The following is a 13,157-nucleotide window of genomic DNA, read 5'->3' as shown; positions in this document are numbered from 1 at the left end:
GGATCTGAAGTTAGGTCATTAAGTATATCTTGCAAAATTTGTTTGCAGACATGAAAACAGTTTGTGATGTATTCAGAGTGGTTCAACAACGCTCCTTGTGAGATAATAAAACTCTCCATTGACAGCACTGTTCATGCAAAGGCTGATAACTATCTACAGTGGAAATGGGAGAACAGTGACCTCTGAACTTTGATTGACCCAAACTACTTGCGATCTTCAATGAAAAGTGCAAATTCCAAAACACCACTCTTCAGACTTTGGGCCAATAACCTCAGGTATGTAATTTTTGAATAGTTTCCTCCAGCAATATTCACATTGTCATACTGGCAAAAGTTCATGAACAATGTTGGGAATCACTTGGAAGAATGTTTTCCACTTTGGGTGTATATCCATGAGTGTGTGTGTGTGTGTGTGTGTGTGTGTGTGCATTTACATATACATGAGTACATGTACAGGTTAACTGGTCAGGAAATAGAAATGATTCCGTTTCTACAGAAAACTGCCACTGGGCTATGTCTAAAGAAGCCCTGGAAGCAGGACTCCCACCAAGGCCCCTCACTACAGAGCTACCCATGGACATCACCAGCCAGGAGAGCTGCAGTCATGAGAACTCTAAACCAAGAGAGAAGTAAGTAGGCTGAGCCCAGTCAGCATTAGGCATGGCTGCTCCAGGCCTTGGGGCTCCACCCTGAGCCCAACCTGCACAGAATGCCAGAGCTCTAATTTTTCATGTGTGTCCAGATGGGTTCTGAATTTGCTTTGGGCTGGTCACTCCATTACTTTCCTGTTCCTGCCTTTTGGAATAGCACTGTATAACCTGTGCTTGTGTCAACCTTATATGTTGGGAGTAAGTAATTTCTTTAGATCTTACAGGCTCACAGCTGGGGAGTTCACTTTAAATGTCAGATGAGACTTGGGATTTTTGAACTGATGTGGGAATAATTAAGATTTTGGGAGTATTTGGATGGAATGATTTTATTTTGTCTGTGAGAAGGACATGAATTTCAGGGGAACAGGGATGGAATGCTACAGCTTGAATATGCTTTGCCCTCTCTGAAACTCATGATGAAATTTAGTCTCCACAATCAGATACTAAGAGATGAGACCAGGTAGGATCCTCAGGATGTGATGAGGGCTCTGCTGTCATGAAGGAACAACAGGTTAATGGGCTATCTCTGGAGCAAGTCCCCATCAAGCCAGCTTGGCTAGGTCTCCCACAAGCTCCCTGTGACTCGTGAGGCCCTGATCACCCCAGGATTGCCAGCAGCAGGCCACCAGCAGACATGCCTTCACACCTGGGCCAGAAGCCAGGGCTACACCATGCTTTTGGACTTCCAGAACAAGGAGGGAAATAAATCCATTTCTCTATAACTTACCCAGTGTATAGCATTATATTATTAGCAATGGCAAGTGGGCTAAGACACCTTTTCAAAGGAAAAAAATATTAGGTACTCAAGATTTAAACCATGCTTCTTTTGAGGCCAGCCTGGGCTACATAGTGAGTTCAGAGCCAACCTGAACTACATAGTGAGAGTATGTCTCAGAAACACAAACAAACAAACAATGCTTCTTTTTTTGGTACCAGGGATCGAACTCGGGTCCTTGCGCTTGTGCAGCAGGTGGTGAAACCACTGAGCTAAATCCCCGGCCCAAAACAATGCTTCTTTTATTGTGCTCAGGGGTTATGGTGGTCTTCAGTTGCACAGTGGCAGGCCTTCACTGCAGATGTGTGGCACATCCAGCTGTGGAATGGACTTCTGTGGGCGCCCCTGCATGACGGTGCAGATACACTCTGTTTTGTGTGAGTTGTAGGTGACTAAACATCTGCTTCCATCTAAACTTTCCCTACCAGGGAGGAGCAGGTGGCTCAAGTGCCTCTTATAAAATTGTTCCCTGGTTTCATCTGACTTCTTTAACCAAGATCTTTTCATATCACAGCATCTCCTTTAACAATATCACCTTATATTGAAGTCCCTTTCTGGGCTCCTGAGGTCTTGCTTACTGCAGTCCAGTGTATCGGTCAGCTTTCCATGGAGGGGACAAAATACCTAATGTAAACAACTAAAAGGAAGAAGAGTTAATTTGGGCTGGGGGTTTCAGAGCTTTCCATCTCATGTTGGCTGGCTCTAAGGCAGACAGTGTTGTGGACAAGCATGGCAGAAGAGGGCTCCTCACCCTTGGCCAGGGAGCCAAGCAAGAGAACAAGGGAGCCAGGGAAGACACACTGTGAATGGCTCCTCATGTGACCCACTCGCTTTACATGACCCACCTCTTAGCAGCCCACTGAGCTAATGAGCCCGTCAATAAATTAATTAGTGCCCTCTTCCATCCAGCTCCTCAAATCCCCAGCCAGCACCAGCCGCTCAACACAACGAGGCTTTCCAGGAGCTTCTGGTCCTGACCGCACCTGACCGCACCCGACTGCAGTTGTGAGGATGTGTTTTCTCCACTCCTCCAAAGTGCAGGCTCCTGCAGGCATAGACCACCTTATGCACCAAACAGTAACTGCTGCATAACATTTATAGGCTGACTCTCAAAACTGACTTGCCAGGGCAGAAAATGTATTGAAGCAGGTTCTTTCCTTTTCTAAAGTTGATAGAACTTATACAGATCTTACAAACTTAAGTTTGCTTGCATTCCCAACAGGAGTTTGGATCCAAGAAAACAAATTGGAAACTGCATCTAAAATGAGTCATCTTCTTTTTTGTATTGAATTCACATTTTCACTTTAAACATCTTTAATACTTAGTATGGCATTCCTGCTAGCTTTAGAAATCAAAAGTGGTTTATGGATTCAATTTAAACCTTTCAGGGAGAGAAAATCTATTTTTAATTTTCATTTTAATCATTTAAATATTTAAAGATGTTGTCTTCATTCTCTAAACTTCTTTTAATCACACTGGCTATGGCTACATAAGAACTTTTGAGACAAAGGACATTTTTATTTGTAGACTACTGTAAAAAACATATTTTCAACTTAGAAAATGTGTTTTCTAAACTCTAGTTTTACCTTTTAAATTCCACCAAAGTTATAAATGAGCTTTGTGTTGATGTGGTTGTGAAGTTTCTGTCACAACTGGGATAGGTAGAGAAGGATTCAAACATCTCCGTCCTTACTGCGTGCATGTGCATGTGCGTGTGGGGGGTAGGGGCTCCTGTTTCAGTGTTTTGCTCCTGCTAAACCTCTCATTTATTGTCTGCTGGCACTGGTCACTCTCACCAGTGATAAAATTAAGCTGTAAGAGTTCATACTGGGCCCTGGTGGTCTACCAGGGAATGGAATTTATCAAATGTCTTTCAGGAGTCCAGGTTGACTTGGCAGCTCTCCCACTGCTAGCTATTTGAAGTTCACAGCTATCTTCCCCCGATTCAATTTCTTCACCTAAAACTAGGTGCACTCTGCAGGGTGATGAGTGGGTCATAGATAGTACATGGGGGGCTCATAGAAGCTCCTTGTCAAATTATTGCTCCTGAAATTATTACCAATTTCCCATAAGAACGAAGGCTGTGAAAGAAAGAAAGAAAGAAAGAAAGACAGACATATGTACACACTCAATGGTAACTTGATTTATGTTTCTATAATTCCTTTCCGCACTTTAAAACTTCAGTCCCCATCTTGTACCTAAAGGGACAGCTCCGTAGCTACCTGGACCTTAAAGTGTAGATACACTGGGATCTCCAAGCTGATTTGCCAGTAAACAGTGAGCCAGTCAACTGCGCTCTGTGCTTCTGAAGGCTCACAGTGCTTCTATGGAAGGACACAGGGCAAAGAGATATTCTGGGCCATGGCATTGCCTTGGGCCTTGCAGCTCCTGGCTAGACTAGACAGAGCTTATGCTACTTCCACACCCTAACTGAAAAGCAGAGCTCTTCGAGGCAAAGCTGAGATTAAAAGCCACATGGAGATTTCAAAGTTGCTGGGAAAGGCCCTCTCTTACCTTTAACGAAATCCTATCTACTTTGCCTATGCCTTTCATACTGTCCTGCTGTACTTGAAAGGGGAGGCAGGGCTTTTCTTCCGTAGTTGGCCAGAAGGATATAAACAATGAAGTGAGCGGTCAAGACCCAACACCAACATGTCCTTGGATTTTCATTGTTCTCCTAAGGACTAGAGCAGAGGCAAACCCATGGCTCACGAGCCGCAGTAGGCATGCAGAGCCCTCTCTGTTGGCACGTGAGGCAAGGTGCCCCAGCATCCAGGTATTGAATGACAATTGTTTTTGCTAAACTAAAATCTCAGGTTTTAGGTTTAATGGCAGTGTTGGCACTTTGGGATAAACAAATGGGTTATGGATTGCAGTGTGGGCCCTCGGTCTCCAAAAGTTTCACCATCACTGGACTAGAGCTCAACTCAGAAGACATTTCCGCAGCCATCTTGGCAATAATTCTGGTGTGAAGCATTTTCCGTAGCCTCCTTGCTCTGGGAGTTGACCCTATTTAGGGGCACATTTACTGGACACCACACCCTGTGTGATTTAGTCCTGATCTCATTCGATTCCTACCACTATCTCTTGGAAAAGGAGCATGAACGTATTTATATCTGAGAAATCTGAGCATATAAGGTTTTGAGACTCATGGCCAAACTAACCAGAGAAAGACAAGGTTAAGACTGAAAAGTGCATCTATGTGACTCCAAAGGCCCTGTTCCCGCCATTACTTCAAGGTGCTGTTTACCATCAGGAAAAACAGAGGTTCCCTGACATTTGCTATTCTGCCCTAACTCTTAATCACTTGCACTTTTGAAAATTGGCCAAATAACAGAACATCCCAAAATATAATCTTCCTTCACTGTATGGTTTTTAAATTGCTGAATTAATTGCTCATTAATTTTTACTATAAATTTTGTCTAAATATATTGATATCAGTATTTGTAGATAAAGCAGAAATAAAGCATTATGAAAATGATCCCAGAATCAATGCTGTAGAAAGATTCAGACTTTGGAATATGCATCCATTCCAAAGCTGATATTTTTAACTATAAGCAGGCTGCCTATTCTTCTAATTTTAAAGTTCTTTATATATAATGAGGACAGTGGCAGATATCTATGGTAGTCAAATTTCAGTTTCTGGATCAAAACACCTGATACACACAGATTAAAGGAGGAAGGGCTTATTTTGGCTCATGGTTTGAGGAGCTTCGGTCCATGGCCAGTTGGATTCAGGGCAGAAACTTTATGGTGGAAGGCCCGGGTAGTGGAAAGCTGCTCACCTCATGGAATCGAGGAAACAGAAAGAGCAGGGGAAGAGTCGGAGAGAAAGATTTGGGGACAAGATACACCCTTTAGAGGCAAGTTCCTGGTATTCACTTCCTCCAACAAGGTTCTAGCTCCTACCAGCCCATTCAACTAATGAGATTATCAATGGCTGAATCTACTGATGGGGTTGGTGCTCTCCTGATCCAATCCCCTGTCTAGGCCTCATCTCTGAACACTGCTGCTTTGGGCATAAAGCCTTTAATATAGGAGTCTTTGGGAGACACTTCATATTTAAATCATAATGGCATTTTTCATGGCTATTGTAAGAAATAATATAAAAATGTCACAGACTCTGACCCATTAAGACATGCACTGAATGACAGACCTTATTATTAGGGCTACTGCCCTCATGTTGTTAAGATAGCAGCCTAAATGGGTATAATGTATATAGATAATTTTCCAATAGTATTCAAACTGATCCTGTTTCCCTCTAGCATACAAGCACCTTGATACAAAGATGAGACTGGAAGTTCACCCATTTATTCTCAGCTCTTAAAACAAAGTGTTCTTTTTTTTTCCTTTGTACCTAGGATCAAACTTGGGACCTTGCTCTTGCAAGGCAGTCAGAGGAACCACTGAGCTAAATCCCCGGCCCTTCTGCTCTTAAAACAGGGTCTAATATATAATGGGGAAATAAGTAAAGGTAACTTAAATGGAATTGAGGATACATTCAGGAGATTTGGGTCCGTGACCAAGTACTTCATTAAGCAGTAACAAATTTCAAAATGTATAAAATAGAAATTGCTTTTTTAACATCTCAAAACAAATGCATTAAAAAGTACCTGAGATGAAACTCATGAGGTATCTCAGAGCATGGATTAAATGGTATTAAAGGCAAAGAAGAGACATTTAGAGCATCAGATAAAACCAATTTTCTTTCTCTTGATTATCTCCTTAACAGCCAGAGAAAGCATGATGGATCATCAGGAGTGAATTTGAGGTCACCAACTGTATGAATAGGAAAAGCCCTGGCCATCTGATGGATGTATAATGAAATGCGGATTCTATATGCTCTGGATGAAATGATCCGAGATGCTGAGGGGTACTTCAACTCATAACCATCTCAAATGGGATGTGGGGGGTGAGCAGGGTGGTCAGCACTGCCGAACAGAGTGGACACGGGCTCCCTACGGGGCCTGCGGTGGAGTTCTGCTGACTCAGACACGGACGAAGATCTTCAGGGTATGCACACGTAGTGCCACCTCATTATGTTTCATGCGCCAGGATTTTATTTTTTATTGTCCTTTTAGTTGTAGTGTATGTGCAGTTTTTCTTTATTATAGTATATGTTCTTTGCAGTCATAATGACACGGTTAATTTTATGTATCCTTCACAATTTTAATATAATCATATCAAGACTCAATGGCTTATTTAAAATGGATGAATCATTCTTGCTTTGTAGAGTATTTTTGTGGTTCAAATGACCCAGAAGTGGGGAACAGCTCAATGCTCAGGAGTTCAGAGAGTAAACTTACTATTGTTGTGCTATTAGCAGCTAAGTGTTGAGAGCTTATCCTCTTCATTTAGTCCTCCTTAATTAGCTAACTAGTTAGTAGAAATTAGGGAGGCATAAACCCAAAGCACACGCCTCCATTAGCAATGTCCATGTTTTCTCCCTACTCGCTACTACTGTAAGCACTGGTGGTATCTCACCTGCAAGGCCTTTTTTAAAACCTCCTCCCAAAGAGATTTTTCCCCTTGGTTTGAATCACTGGAATATTTGAGCATTCTGATATTATTTTTTGATGAGTATGATGTTTCTGAAGTGGATGAAGCTTCCTTTAAAGCAGTTTAAGTATGGCTCTTCCACCTTACCCTACCCTCCTGGGCAGTAAGACCACACAATGGTCTTTTGATTATCAGTTGATATTCCTTGGAATCTTTTCACTGAATTGCTTCTCCTCTATCTATTTGAAACTTAGTGTGTACTAAAATGACTGCCATGGAAAGCAGCAGGTTTAGTAGTGGAATACTGTAACTCACTTCATTTCGACTTTGACTCATCCATCATAAAACATTTATTCCTATCTTTCTCTAGTATTTTGAAACAATGGCAACAGTATGTTATTGCCCAGTCTTGAGTCTCACAGGAGAATGTCTTGCTCATTTAAGATAATGAAATTCTGCACAGGGACTGGTCCAGTCTCAGGAAAAATGATCTATGTTTCACCTGCTCAGTTTTTGTTTGATAGCAGAACATTCAACTATCCAGTACTCTCCCAACAGCTAGAAAATGCAGAGAGGGCATTTTCCACTAACTCTTCCCTGGGGCCAGTATCTGTAAGTAGAAAGGAGAAAGTAAAAGATACGCCAGGTTCTAATGGTACGGTTTCCCCTTACAGAAGTCTGAATAAGGACTGTGGCATATAGATGATTCAGCTGATGTTAATGACCTCTGAGTAGTTTCAGTTTGTTCTTTTGGCATAGACAAAACTTCATAGGCATCCAGAAAAAGGGCACTGAAAAAGTACAATTTAGGGATCAATAAACATCCAGGTTTCTGAATTTCAGATTAGATAATTCTCCATGCTTTGCTTGTGGAAATCTTTTCTATATTTATATTATGCTTTATATAAAGAACCTAGTATACATCTCCCAGGTTAGAGCTGGTAGAATCTTATTGTAAACATTAATTCCCATTGCATAGTGAAGACAGTGGCTACTCGTACGTTACTTGCTTGTGTCTCTTTCCTGGCTGCTTCCAGAGCTACAATCAAGTCATGACTTAGACTTAAAAGGTCCCCCATAAGACCTATGTGTCCAGAGGTGGGAGAGTTGGAAGGTGACTGGGTCATGGATCTCCACTGATGAATTCATAGCTGAATGAACTATTAGGAAGTGGAGCCTGGTTGGAAGAGCAAGTCTCTGGGGCACGAACTGGAAGAGGGAGTGCTCATCTCCAGGTCCTCCCTTCTCTCTCTCTGTTTCCTGGCTGCCATGGATTAAGCAGCTGTCCCCTACCATGCCCTTCTACTATGCTGTTTCTGCCTTGGAGCTGACTGACCATGGACTGAACCTACCAAAACCATAAGCCAAAAAACCCTCTCCATTAAGTTGCAAGTGTTGAGTATCTCATCCAGCTACAGGAAAGTGACTAACAAGGTACCCTCAAGTTACACCTGTCTACTTAGCCCACTGTGGGCTCTGTTACCAACGGCGTTATTTCTGATAGGGTTTGGCTAGTGTTAAGGCAAAATCTTGATGCACGTTTCATGATTTGTTTTGATTGTGTCCAGTAGCCATGTCATAGCCTGAAGTTCTTATCAAGTTTGCTTAGTTGTAAGCAATCGAGATCTTTAAATACTCCTAATTATAAAAATAAGAGTGGATTGTCTAAAAATAGCCATTGTCAAAGACCAGAACAGCTTGAAGGAGAAGTTGCTTTCCTCTCCTCTCTCCTAGGGGCAACTTCCTTTGTCTCTAGTGGCATCGCTGTTTCTCCCTGGAAACCTACCTCGCCCCCTTCTACTGACTAGCATCCTCTATGCATATTTTTCCATCTGTATAACTTCAAATGGCTTTCCTTTCAAACGAATTTCTTTGGTCTTAACATTATCTGTGGGCATTCGTTCTGCTTCTGACACCACTAAAGCTAAATACTTTTCAGAGTTTCACTTCTATAAATTTCTGATAATGACTCTACTCCTACTTTTCATGCCAGGCTCCAATTTTATAGATAGTTGATGAATTTTTATCCATGAATTAGGAACTCATCTTTGATTCAATCAATAAAATTGGGGGATGGAATAAGTGATACAGTTCCTGCCTTTCATTGTGGCACAGATACAGGTAGGCCATTCTGGAAAAACCTGTATATTATTGTCAGCAACAGGAAGTAGAGTCATTCACACAATTTTGCAATTCTTATCAGGCCTCTTGCATGTTAATTTCCTCACCCATTGGAATGCTAATAGTACCATCTCAGGCCTCTTATAAAGATTATAGAGATAAGTGAGTAACACAATATTTTCAATTTTTAATTAAGGTCACTTTGAATAGTTACACTAATAGAATTATTAATAATAATAGTTATATAATTTTAGTAGTCATAATTGTAGTGATAATAGTATCTTTTTTGCAGGTTTGGAAGTAGAAATCAGGGCCTTGTGCATGCTAGGCAAATGTTCTAACATGGAGCTAAATTCTCAGGTCCAACATAGCCTTTTAATAGTAGTAGTTACTGTATTTTTTGGGGGGGGTACCGGGGATTGAACTCGGGGCCTTGCGCTTGAGAGGCAGGCAGCAGTAGTTACTGTACTTTTAATAGTGCAAGACCTTTACTCACCAGATCAGCAAAATCCATGTGGAAGACTTTGTTCCAGCTGGGTTCTATAATTATCCATGACTCGACTGCTATGGCCAGGAGGGCTGGGGGTCAGGCGCACTGGTCTAATCCAGTTCCCTTTTCAGCTCTAAAAGTGGATTTAGCGAAGTTTGTCCCCATTAACTCACATGGAGTTGAAATGGAAGTCAGTAAGATCCTCTCTACCTCTGCGGAGACATAGGTGCAGATAATCACTTCGCATACCTCACAAGCTATTCTGAGGCTTAGACGAGATGGCTAACGTGAGTTCTTGAGAACAATAATTCCCAAATAAATATGCCAATTAATAGTGACCCCTATTCTGCTCTGTCACATCTGCCACTCTCCTGTGACATTTGGATCCAACCAATTTTTACAAAAATCTCATCTTTCCTGAAATATATTAGAAGACCACTGGGCTTTGATTTCAAATGTCAGCTAACAAGGGGTTGAAGCCTGAAAGTGTTCTTTTCTCCAACCCAGGAGCTCTGTGGCTTGAGGCCTTGTTGCTCATGGCAGCCTTGCAGGTTCATCTTCTGAGCTGTGTGGCTATGAGTCTCAAAGTTACCCCAGCTCTTTGTCGTCACTCGCATCTGCCCCTCTGTCAAACAACTTCACAGATTTTCTTTTTCTTCCCTTGCCCCACTTATTTGTTTATTTATTTATTATTTTATTTTATTTTATTTGGTACCGGGGATCGAACTCGGGTCCTTGCGCTTGGACAGCAGGCGGTGAAACCACTGAGCTAAATCCCTGGCCCCTTGCCCCATTTATTTTTATACATTCTTTCCACCTATTTCCATGGCTAACAGCCAAACAGCCAAACTCCTCATTTCTTTCTTATTAATTAAGCTAAATTGATGTACTTTAAAATTAACATTAAAAAATGAAAGCGCACAGCTCAGAGGCATTTGGTACATCCACAGTGCTGCCTGTCTTTGAGAACATTTCTATCTTGCCAAGAAGCAGCTCCATGCTCATGGGGCAGTAACTCCTGATCCCCTTTTCCTCCAGCTCCTGTCAGCTACTCATTTGCCTGTCCCTGTGAGTTTGCCTACTGTGGCAACTTCCTATAAATCCAATCACACAAGTCATGATCCTTTGTGCTGGGCTTCTTTCATTTAGCACAACGTTTTCCAAGTTTTTCTATCCGGTGGCGTGTGTCAGTCCTTCATTCCTTTCTAGGGCCAAGCTAGCTGTAGGAAAGTAGCCTAGGTTCTTCACCCATTGGGCATTTGGAGGGCTCTCATTTCTTTACCTTTACCTTGGCTATGTCTAGAGACTCCTGCCAGCCTTTGGTATGAATCAGTCACAATGTTCACTCTGTATTCTGGATTCTGTTACCCAGGTGGTTTTCTTCTAGCCAGACACCTGGCCACGTTTTACCCCACATGCATGCAGACCCGGATGGCCACGTACCTTCCTAAAGCCCATCTTTGTTCGTATCACCTCCACGCGAAGTCCTTTGATAATTCCGACACTTGCTTGTCAGTTGTGATAAGAACAATAACTGAAGTCAATTGAAATCGAGGTTTGCAGCAGGCATTTTCCCTTTATATGAATGATGTCATTTAATTCTCAGAAATATATGAGCTAGGTATCTTTTCCATTTCATAAGAGGAAACTGAGTCGCCATGTATGTACAAACTTGTGCAAGTCACCCACAGTGTTGGAGCAGGACAGGAGCCTGCAGTAGTGCCAGACCCCTCCTGGTTGTTCCTGGTGTCTCTGCCTTTCTATGATCCTGTCTCAAGGTCAATGGATCTGTGACTTGCTCCTGGGCAACAGAACCTCACAAAGGTGATGCTGGGGTGGGATGGGACATCATCCAGTTGTCGTGCTGTGTGAGTCCCCTTGATGAAATACTGGTCCTGGGGGAGAGGCTCCCAGGGCAAGAAAATCACAGGCTGCCTCTGGACGGAAGGGTGGGCCTGGTCTCCATCAGAAACAGGCCAGACCCTCACACAATCAGCCACCGAAAATGAATTCTGACCAAACCTGAATGAACATGGAAGCAGGTTCTTCCTCAGCTTCCAGATGAGAATGAAGCCTGACTAACATCTCGATTTCAACTTTGCGCTGCCCTTCGGTGAGTCCAGTGAAGTCATGTCCAGAGTTCAGTCCTACAGAAACTGAGAGATAGGAGACATTTGTGGTTTTAAGTAACTGCGTTCGTGGTAACTTATTCCGCAGCAATTAGAAAACTAATGTAAATTTTGCCACCTGGAAATAGCGTGCAGCTCCAAATGCAGCAGTGGCTTTGGACGAGGGCAGCTGGTGGAGGCTGGAAGAGCACTGGGTGTGTGGCAAGGGCAAAGCGTGTGGAACGCAGTGTTAGCAGGAGGCAGACCCGCAGGACCTTGGGATGAGGGCGCTGAGTCGAGGAGCAGCCACTGGAGGCTGGAGGAACAAGCCAAATCGTGCCCCGCAGGCGCCAAGCAGCGGAGCTTGGAAACAGAGAGCTGGGGTAGGTTAGGGGACTTGGGCTCTTGTCACCTGTCTCGAGCTCTAAGGCGCCCCCAGGAGCTGTTCTTACTCCGCTGGCCAGTCTGTTTCTGAATTCCATTGACACGTCCTTGCCTCAGCATAGCGGTCTCTCGCTTTTGCTTTTTAATGTATTCTTTTCCATTTACAGTTCTCTTTCCTCTCCCCATGTCACCCCATCTTTCAAAGCCTTTCTGAAATATCCCTTCCTGATTCCTTGGCCTGAGCTCTTCTTTCCCTGTGTTTGTATTTGTTTCTCAACTCTTACACATTGGCTGCACCTGATACAACGTGCAGCTCATGCTGTGTGCGCGCACACATAGATATGTCTGTGGCACGTAGCAATTACATTAACCTTGGAGTGCGGCACGTGTGCCTACTGCGTCTTCATCACTTTACTCCTCACTCTGTCTGCTCTCTTCTTTCCAAGACCTCCTCTCTCCACAGTCTGTCTCCTGCTCCCTGTCACCTCTCTTCTCTTTTACTCTTTAAGTTATTTATATTTTGGTTCTCCCAGAAAAGCCATGCAATATTTAATTTTCTGTATCTGATTTATTTCACTAAATATTATGGTTTCAAGATCTGACCATTATCCTACAAATGACTCATCTTTATGACCAAGTGGCACAACGTTTTCATGGTACATTCATCTGTTAATGGGCATGTAGGGTGTCAGGAATCGTGCTGCTATAAACATGGGTATTCGTGCATCACTGTACTATGAGGGTCTTAGCTCTCTGGGGAAGAGGTAAGCCCGGGCCAAGTGGAATTTCTATTTCTAGCTCTTTGCAGAATCTCCACGCTGATTTCCAGAGTGGTTCTATCAGTTTACATTCCCACCAACGTTGCTGAAGGGCCCCCCACCCAGCTTCACCAGCATTTGCTATTTTTTGAGTCCTGAAAATAGTCATTCTTCCTGGAGTAAGGTAGAATCTTAGTGTTGTTTTTATTTGCATGACTAAAGGCCAAAGATGCTAAACATATTTTCATGTGTTAATGGCCATTTGGACTTCTGAGAAGTGTCTATTCATTTCTGTTGCCCATTTTTTAACTGAGTCTTTTATTTGGTGGGTTTATTTTGAGTTCTTCACACATTCTAGATCTAAGTCCTTTGT

The 13,157-nt window shown here is 42.8% G+C and overlaps 1 protein-coding gene across 3 annotated transcripts in view; it reads left to right on the top strand.

Annotated features, from left to right (window-relative positions):
* Nucleotides 1-10,198, top strand: part of Kcns3 (potassium voltage-gated channel modifier subfamily S member 3) — a 357,419-nt gene extending 347,221 nt beyond the window's left edge. For all 3 annotated transcript variants that reach the window (XR_015453261.1, XR_015453259.1, XR_015453260.1), the window contains 3 exons: nt 49-275; nt 496-628; nt 6,157-10,198. The gene's annotated coding sequence lies outside the window, so the exon portion shown is untranslated. The remainder of the gene's footprint in view (nt 1-48; nt 276-495; nt 629-6,156) is intronic.
* Nucleotides 10,199-13,157: the final 2,959 nt, after the last annotated feature.

The sequence above is a fragment of the Heterocephalus glaber genome, unplaced genomic scaffold (assembly GCF_053883595.1).
Source record: "Heterocephalus glaber isolate CG9 unplaced genomic scaffold, H.glaber_assembly_v1.0 deba00001457, whole genome shotgun sequence".
NCBI classification, from domain to species: Eukaryota; Metazoa; Chordata; class Mammalia; order Rodentia; family Bathyergidae; genus Heterocephalus; species Heterocephalus glaber.
The sequence above is the reverse complement of the archived record's forward strand: the minus strand, read 5'-3'. Positions and strand labels throughout refer to the sequence as shown.